This window comes from Meriones unguiculatus, chromosome 2, assembly GCF_030254825.1.
Source record: "Meriones unguiculatus strain TT.TT164.6M chromosome 2, Bangor_MerUng_6.1, whole genome shotgun sequence".
NCBI classification, from domain to species: domain Eukaryota; kingdom Metazoa; phylum Chordata; class Mammalia; order Rodentia; family Muridae; genus Meriones; species Meriones unguiculatus.
In genome coordinates this window covers 6415353-6424232 of record NC_083350.1, presented here as the reverse complement: position 1 = coordinate 6424232, position 8880 = coordinate 6415353, and the positions used below count along the sequence as shown (strand labels likewise).

Below are 8880 nucleotides of genomic sequence, written 5' to 3'. Positions count from 1 at the left end.
GGATTTGGAACCACGAGGATAGATGAACCAGACCTAAGATATAATAAAACCAAGTATAATGTGGGAAATCTGAATGGGAGGAAACTATGCAGGCTTGGAGGTTTAGGATGGAGTAACTGTTGCCCAGCATTGTGCTCTAGGTTAATTAAATAAATCCCAGTTTCTGTGTGGTATTTTGGGTACACAGCTGGTTTAGGAATAACAGCTGTTTAACTAAAACATAAATCAATATTAAACATCAATATTCAGTGATAAATGTTGTACAAATGATGTGGCAGAATTTACAGTAATCTAAAACTTACATAGAAAGTGAAACTATAGAGCAATGTTTTAGTTCTGTTTCTTAAAACAAAGCAAAGGCAGTGCCTAAACTTGGAGCTCACAGATTGCTGATTAGACAGACACCCCACAGAGCAGCAAGGCCTCCAGCAGGCTGCAAAATTGATACATATAAACCCCAGAGAAGCAGTTTCTTTAGGTAGAGAGAGAAAAAAAAGTGGCTCTTTGACAAAGAAGTTTCTCAAAGCCAGACTTTGCTAGCCAAAGCAAAAAGCAAAATCCCTTTGAGAAGGGGTTCTTGCCAGTCAGAGGAGCAAACATTTGTGGACCCAATAAGTTCTTAGAGTGAGGAAAGGATCAGGATCCAGCGAGAGAGGCAGAAAAAAAATACCTTTCCCTGGAAGCAGGAGCCAGAGACAGAGAAGCCTCAAGCATCTGAACTGGTAAGATCTGAGAGGGAAGCTGGGTCTAGGAAATTGAAGCCCTTAGGGAAAGGTTTTGAGATTTAAAAAGACAATTTTCTGTATTGAAAATGGAGGAAGACACAATGGCACAGTGCTTCTGGGTACCATTTGAATTTGTTTATGTTTGTATGCAAATAATTTTTTCACTGATGATTTCCGTTTTGTATATTCTCAATGGGAAAGATCAGGATAAGACGGACTTGGAGAAAGAAGAGACTGAGATAATACATGCTAAATTAAAGGCCATAGAACAGAGGTTGGAGGGATATTTGAATCAAAATAGAGAGCCTTCAGAGCAATCCAATCTGGCAGTTACAATACCAGTAAAAGAGGTGGCTCCAGATGAGAAAAGTCCACAGAGGCTTGAAGATATTGCAAAATGGCAGCCCATTGAAATGCTGGAGAGAAAGTCTTCAGATATAATCAACTTGGTCAAACTGGAGATTATGTATGTATTGTTAAGATTTAACTACTGGATGAAGATCTATATGCTAAAGTATAAATGCAGATCCTGTTTGGTGTTGTCTTGAAACAAAGTCATACAGGGGCTGGTGTGCTCCATTTTACAGAGTTTGGAGAACTCAAATACAGGCACCATGCCATAGATTCATATTCAGAATTCCAGTGGGCTTTTGCCTAAAATCCTGAAGAGCATGATACTAAGGTTACACATTTGTTAGAGATGGTGATTGTTTTGAGGATACCCTTTCAAAGTGGGCCTGATGGTGCTTCAGCACATCCATTGAAATTCAACAATATTTTAGACCTGACATGAAACCTGTTACAGATATAACTTAAATAATCCTACAGGTCAAACAATTATGAAAATATCTAACAGTAATTTTAAAAAGATGGTCATAAAACAAGGGAAATGTAATATTTCCCCAAAATAGATTAAATAATGATTTATCAGTTTTAAAATGTTTGAATGAGGTAAGTAGCACACCTACTAAGACACTGTGGAATTTAGAAAGGACTGCTGAATTAGAGCAGCATATTAAGGTCCTAATTCTAAAATGCAAAACAGGGAATATATTACTCTGGGGAAGAGGTTTTGCATATGTTCACACAGGAGAAGAGAAATTATGGGTTCCATCAAAACTAGTAAAAATCAGATATGACAGAGGAAAACCACCAGATCTTGGCCACACACAAAAGAGAGAAATCAAGACGACTACACAAAACATGTAACAAAGTGCTGACCCCTTTATATGGGAACAGCTCTGAAACCAACTGAGACATAAAAATTGTCTCCAGCCAGAACTTCAACAATACATGGCCAATAAATCCTTGGCTACAATACCCTCAAAATTTATTATGCCATTCTTTTAACTGGCATAGATAAAATTGGTTTACAGTTTCATCCTGCACATCTCATACATTTATAATTTTAGGACTGTATACTGCTTGTGAGAAATTATATGTTCGCAGAACAAAAGGACCAGACACCAAGGATGCTGGATCAAACCTGACAGAATTCATCCTTCCAGCATGCTGAGACTTTGACACATCTGTTCCAGCATCTTGCATGTTGCAGCATTCTGCTTGTTCCTGCCTCAGCTGCTTCAATTGCTGTTTCTCATTAAAGCCTGCTCCCAAGAGAGCTTTGAAGAAAGCTACTAATTTTAGTTGGTCCAGCATTTTAGACTGTTCCAAACAGGGCTCCTAGTAAGCCTGAAATTTCTCAACTTTCAAAGACTGAGCTACAAATATTAATGCTTGCTTAATTAACCATTTTTCCCAATTTCCTTTAGGCCCCCAGGAGGATTTGTGCGTGTCCCAAAAGTCAGCTAGAAAAATTTCATGAGAAAGAAGTTTAATTTTCTTTCAGGGGGTGTGTGTAGGTTTTTGGTTGTTTTCAATGGCTATGAATGTTTATTGTCATTGGGAGATGATTATAAATTATAAATTATTATTATTATTCTCACTTATTAAGAGAGAAAACAATGTTAGACTCAGGGATTTCTCTCTTTTCCTTTTTCTTTTCTCTATCTTTCTTAGATAAGGAGAAAAGAGGTTGAAAAGAAAGGAAAATACAGGGATATCTTATAGAATAATAAGACAAAAGATTATTGAATCTACTCAACTTAGGGTTTTATTTGTTATTCTCAAATAACATTATTTTAAACTGTGGTATAGGATTTTGTATATTGAGGCAAAAGTAAGTATTTTTAATACATTGGTCAATTTTAGTATATTGATACAAATTCAAGCTTACTTCCAATACTTTTAAACCTCTATTACAAACTATTTAGGGTATTAGGTAATGAAAGTTAATTGCTAGTTAATCAACTCATAGTCATGTCATGTCAGACACTAGTCTAATTTATCACAGGAGTATATATCCTAAGCTTAACAGATAGACATGATTTTGTAGACAGGTCAATTACATAAAGATAGTAATTCTTCAAAAACTTCAGAGACCTATAGAATATGGCATTTTTAAAATGTCTTTATTATTTTAAAGATTCTTTGACAATGAGACAGATAACACCTCAAACAGATGATGAGCATCAAATGGATGCTTCAAATTTGGCAAACGAGCCATCCAGGCAAAAAGAAAATGCCCCCATTTCATGACAGACAGAATTCTTCCAAACATGAGCAAGTGTAAATGCAGGCCAAGTCGACTGCCAAACCCTGCCGAGACACAGTAAGAGGTCCTAAATAGTTCTTGCTTCATATATGTCTGTCAAATATTCTGACCAGAAGGCTGAAGATCATGCTCCAACATTATAGAGAGTTTTGGGTGATTGTTCAGGCAGCAATCTGTCTCTGTCAATTTTTTATTTTTTGGAAGCTGCTAACATGCACTTCCTATTTACTCCAGGAACTAATTTTATTTCTTCTCAAGTCTCTGGTGGGGTTGAAGACCAAATAGACATATTTCCACAATTAAGCTTAAGTTGTTTAGAATTTAAGAAAATGTTTTTATATAGGTAATACCAATATGGATAAAAGTTAATTCAGGTATAGAACTCTAAACTTGATAGGATAGATTATCAAATACTTTCTCCTAAGTTGCTAAATGCACATGGACTGGACATTGCACATGTAAATCTTACCTAATAGTGTTCATAACTAGTTTATAATTATTATTGTATTGAAAGAAAAGGAGCCTTTTATTGGACTTAAAGGGGGAAATGTTGGTATAATATTCTTGTGGAATGTATATAGTTTATCCTTGTTCATTCAAATGCTGATATCTCTACTTCAGTATCTGGTTTCAGTCTGTACATTACATTGTGATGTTTATTCTAAGCATAACCTGTCTCAAGTTTGTATAAACATGCCACAATTTGTTCTTTGTATTGTCAATAAAACAACCAGCCAATGCGGTGCAATGGAGAGAATAGGATGGGACATCCTGGTCAGGAGAGGAGGAGAAAGAATCGAGTGGGAAGAGTAAGAAAGTAGAAATTGGTAGGAGAGGACTTGGAACCATGAGGAGAGATGAACCAGACCTAAGATATACTAAAAGCAAGTGTAATGTGGGAAATCTAAATGCGAGAATACCATGCAGGCTTGGAGGTTTAGGATGGATTAACTATTGTCTAGCATTGTGCTCTAGGTTAATTAAATAAATCCTAGTCTCTGTGTGGTATTTTGGGTATACAGCTGGTTTAGGAATAACTGCTATTTAACTGAAACATAAATCAGTATTAAACATTAATATTCAACACCAGGTAGGAACACAAAATATTTTTAGCAATTTTGATATTATAATAAATTATGAATACTGCTTATAGCCACCATGTTCTGCAATAGACCACAAACAGCTGTTCTTCCTCTCTGGCTGAACAGTTCTTCACTCTGATTAAACTTTCTTGCATGTACTCTCACTGTAGGCTTATCATGCGTCAAGGAGCCCTAAATCCATCATGTTCCCACACTGGTACCCAGGCTGACAGACTGACCACACAGCCTTGGAGGTTTCTACGCATGGTGGCAGGATAGAAGTATGCACTGAAGTTCCCAGAAATTGGGGACACCTGCGCAGACTAAGTGAGCCTGACTAATCAGACTGTGGTTATGGTGAGCTGGAATGTGGCAAGTCAGGAGCCCTAACAACATGGGCTGCGGTTAGCCCTCTCCAGAGCCACTTAGGCTCACCTCTGTGATAAGCCTAACATCCCTGGGGCTGTGAATCAGGCCTCTGCCAAGAGAGGGACATCAAATGGCATGAGAGGTATAGAGTACAGATTTGCCTGCTTTGCTGAAACCCACCTACCCATTTGATGTTTCCACAAATATACTTTTTGAATACTTTGATTAATGATGTCATTCCATTACTCTAAAAGCCACAAAGCTGAGATACGGTATTTGCAGTAACCAGAATCATGTTCAAAGACTGTATTTGTATTTGGCTCCAGAACAAACCTATTCTTGTTTCCCTTGAGGTGAGAACTGTGCTTTTCCGTCGACATAAGCCAGCCTTGAGCAAGTTTCCCAATGTGCTCCAGCCATTAGTGCTCCAGCCCAGAGTGACACGTTGCCTTGTGGTAACAGCTCGCAACCAGAAATGGCCATGTGATAGCAACTCTCCTCAGGACACCGAGAGAAGAGCGTGGAAACCTACTGCACAGGTGAGCAGCCCAAATGCTTCAGGAATTTCCTCTCAATGCATGTGTCTCAGGGTCTGAGGCTTCTGTGTGGAGCTCAGATTTGGCACTGCTTATGCTCAGCATGTGTTTTCTTCCAAATGCATTTCACTCATTGCTTTGTCTATCACACTCACATTGTGTTATAAAACCATTATTTCCCACAGGGTCACCCTCTTCTATCACATGGATGCTCCACACACCTAAAGCAAGTCTTCCAATGTGTTTGGGATGAAGATGGAAAAGATGGGCCCCGAATCCGTAGTGGGAGGGGCTTGTCATTCTGATCAAAGACAGGGTCCTGTGCGCTGCCTCAATTATATCCTTTCCCTATGCATTATCTTATCAGAGGCGTTGTATGAGATCTAAGAATTGTGGATTTCTGACTGATGTGAGTGATTCATCTTATTGTAATTTTATGTGAATATTATGATAGCCCAGTGGAAGGGGATTTCATTTGTATGCTGGGAGAGCTTTGAAAAATCAAACTTTACTTTAAAAATAAATTTTTCTTGCCATGAGGCATTCCTTTTGTGTCATCTCTCACCTTGATGGGAATGTGATGGACTCTTTATAATGAGTTGTCTCTGAATCATGCTGGAAGATGTCAAAATAAAATGAAGATCTCAAAAAAGAATCGTTTCCCATAATTTTTCCCCAAAAAAGGCAAATCACATCTCAATTTTAGTAAGCAAATATTTCATTTCCTGTAAGTTATATATAAATATATAATCACTTGAAGTTTGTTCAAATGACTCAAGAATTTTGCCGAGGCGCTAATGGCTGTCTACCACATCCATGCCTCATGCTGCAGATGACAGGAAGCCGGCGTTATGAGAAGCCATCTCAGCCTCCAAGATCCCACATTCTGTGTGAGACAAAGGATGTCACAGGTGAGTTCGTGCAGCATGAAGTCAGGGCTTGTGTGAAGCAGTGGTTCTCAATGTTCCTAATCCTGTGACCCACTAATACAGCTCCTCCTGTTGTGGTGACCCCCCCCAACCATAAAGTTATTTGATTGCTGCTTTGTAACTGTAATATTGATACTATTATGAATCATAATATAAATATTTATGCTTTCTGATGGTCGTAGGCCAGCCCTGTGAATGGGTCATTTGAAACCTCAAGGGAGTCGCAATTCACAGGTTGAGAACCACAGGTATAAAGTGGTGCTTCATCAAGAACATGAATCCAGACGGTGATGCGTGCACAAGCTAATAGGCCACGCAGCGCAGTGACCCCTTACCCTGAGACTGAGGGTCATTCGTCCTGTGTCTCAGCACACCAGTGTGGCAGGCACAGTTCATTCCCCAGGACCAGAAATGTTCAAGGACCCAGCCCCAGGCACACTCAGCCACAAGACATTGCAGCCATTTGTAAACGAAGAAACAAAAGGAACATCTGTGAGCTGACTTCCCAGGTAAGGTTTGTAGAGTTGTTTTGTTTTATTTTTTTAAGTTTTATTAGTAGACATTGCTGAAAAGCAGCCGTACATGAACAGGCCTGTAAGGTCCCTGGGAGAGGCAGACCAGTAACTATAGCTGTGGAGAATCCTGAAAATGAGTCTTTTAGGAAGCAGAGAGGCTTTGCTGTTGCTTGAAAACAGAAGTACAGACAGATAAACAGGGAAGAGAAAGAAGAGTCTGAGGTGGAGATTTCAATCCTTGCCGGAGATCAACAATACTATCCTTTCCTGCCCTATGCAAGCCAGCCACACTGAGCAGAAGACATGGGGGGAGAGGGGTTCGGGAGAAGAGGGAGACCAAGGGCATTGTGGGAGAGATGAAAGCAGATGACAGGAGGCAGGCTCCAGTGTGGGGAACACAGCAGGTGCCTGAAGGAAGTCAAAATAGCACTTTTCTCCATATCTAATATGACCATTCTATCAACTTAGGAGGCCACACACTGTACATTCCTTGGTTTTTCAATCAATGCTTCTGAAATCAGTGATTCCGGGTACTGTGAAAATAAAACACCTTGCCTCTTGTGGAGCACAACATCTATAAAGAACCATCAAACAGAGCTCAGCCACCAACAGCCACACAGCTGCCTTAGGGTAAGAAGGTATCAGAATCCTCCTGTGGGTCATGGGTGATGTTTGTGGTCAGCAGGGTGATGGGCATAGTGGGCTAAATTGTGTTCCCAAAAGCCTATATGGAAGCCTGAACACCCAGTAGTTCAGACTGTGGCTTTATTTGGAAATGGAGTCTTGACAGGTGTCTCAGTTCAAGACTTATTGCTATGAAGAGACACCATTACTGAAGCAGCTCTTAGAAAGAAAAACATTTAAGTGGGGCTGGTTTATAATTTCAGAGGTTTAGTCCATTATCACCATTGCAGAAAGCATGGCATTATACAGGCAGACATGGTGCTGGAGGAGCCAAGAGTTCTTGATCCAAGGCAGCAGGAGACTGTGTGCCACACTCTTCATAGCTTGAGCATATATGACCTCAAGGCCCACCTCTACAGTGACACACGTCCTTCAACAAGGCCACACCTCCAGATAGTGTCACTCCCGACAACCAAGCATTCAAACATCTGAATTCTTGGTCCATTCCTTGGGGTCCATCCCTGTTCAGACCACCACAGCAGGTATAGTTAGTTATGATAAGGCCTGGAATAGGAGGGGCCCCTGATTCGAGAAGATTGATGCCTTTATGGAAAGATTACCACTGAAGACAGAGATCAGACAAAGGCAGGCACTGGAGGATTGCTTTGAAATCCAGACACTAACTTCAGGAATTTGCACCTTCATTAGCACCTTGGGGGAGGAGGAGGAGAACCTCCCTTGAGAGTCACACCCTCCTGACACCTCAGTTTTAGACTCCCAGGCTTCTGAATTGTAAGAGAGACTGGTTCTGACATTTAAAGGCACTCAGTTCTCTCTGGTGGTTGGTACTGCTGTCTAATAACACAGAATTTCTGACAGGTAGATACACAAATTCAGATGCATGTGGTGATGAGGCAGAAGCAGACCAGGTTGATCCTGCAGGTGAAATGTCCATAGCACAGACAGCCTGTGCTCTGTATGCTAGGGTCTTCATTGGCATCCACACTTGCTGTAGAATTTCTTTTGCTGCAATGAATTAAGGTATTCATTGCCCCTACTTGAGGAGCCCATGTCTCCTGGTTAGAGACAGTCTTCCTTCTGTCTTGTTTGGTAATAGTCTAGGGGTCTGGGAAAGAAATTCAGTACCAAACAAACGTACACAGAAAGGTGTGATTCTGAACTAGTTCCATTGACCCGTTACTACCTTATTCTAGCTATTGTTTATTCCAGACAGTTAGTCACCAGAAAACGGAGAAGCAGGGAGTAGTTGAATACCTGCAAAGATCCTCTAGCTGGTGTTCCGCAAAATGTGAAGCCCAGGAAAAGGCACCAAGACATCGAATGTCTGGAGGAAGGCAAAGGGGCGAGGTGGGAGGGGTGAGGTTGACAGCTACAGGTTTTCTGAGGAGAAAAGGAGGCATGAAAATGTTTTGAGTGCAGCAATGTACTGAGAGCAGAAAGGCAAAAGGGCCAGCCATTTCGCTTC

The 8880-nt window shown here is 40.5% G+C and overlaps 1 long non-coding RNA gene across 1 annotated transcript; it reads left to right on the top strand.

Annotated features, from left to right (window-relative positions):
• Positions 1–424: 424 nt before the first annotated feature.
• On the top strand, positions 425–5695 carry LOC132652091 (uncharacterized). The gene is made up of 3 exons (XR_009589581.1): positions 425–722; positions 5144–5329; positions 5512–5695. It is a non-coding gene; the product is annotated as an uncharacterized LOC132652091 (long non-coding RNA).
• The last annotated feature ends 3185 nt before the right edge of the window (positions 5696–8880 follow it).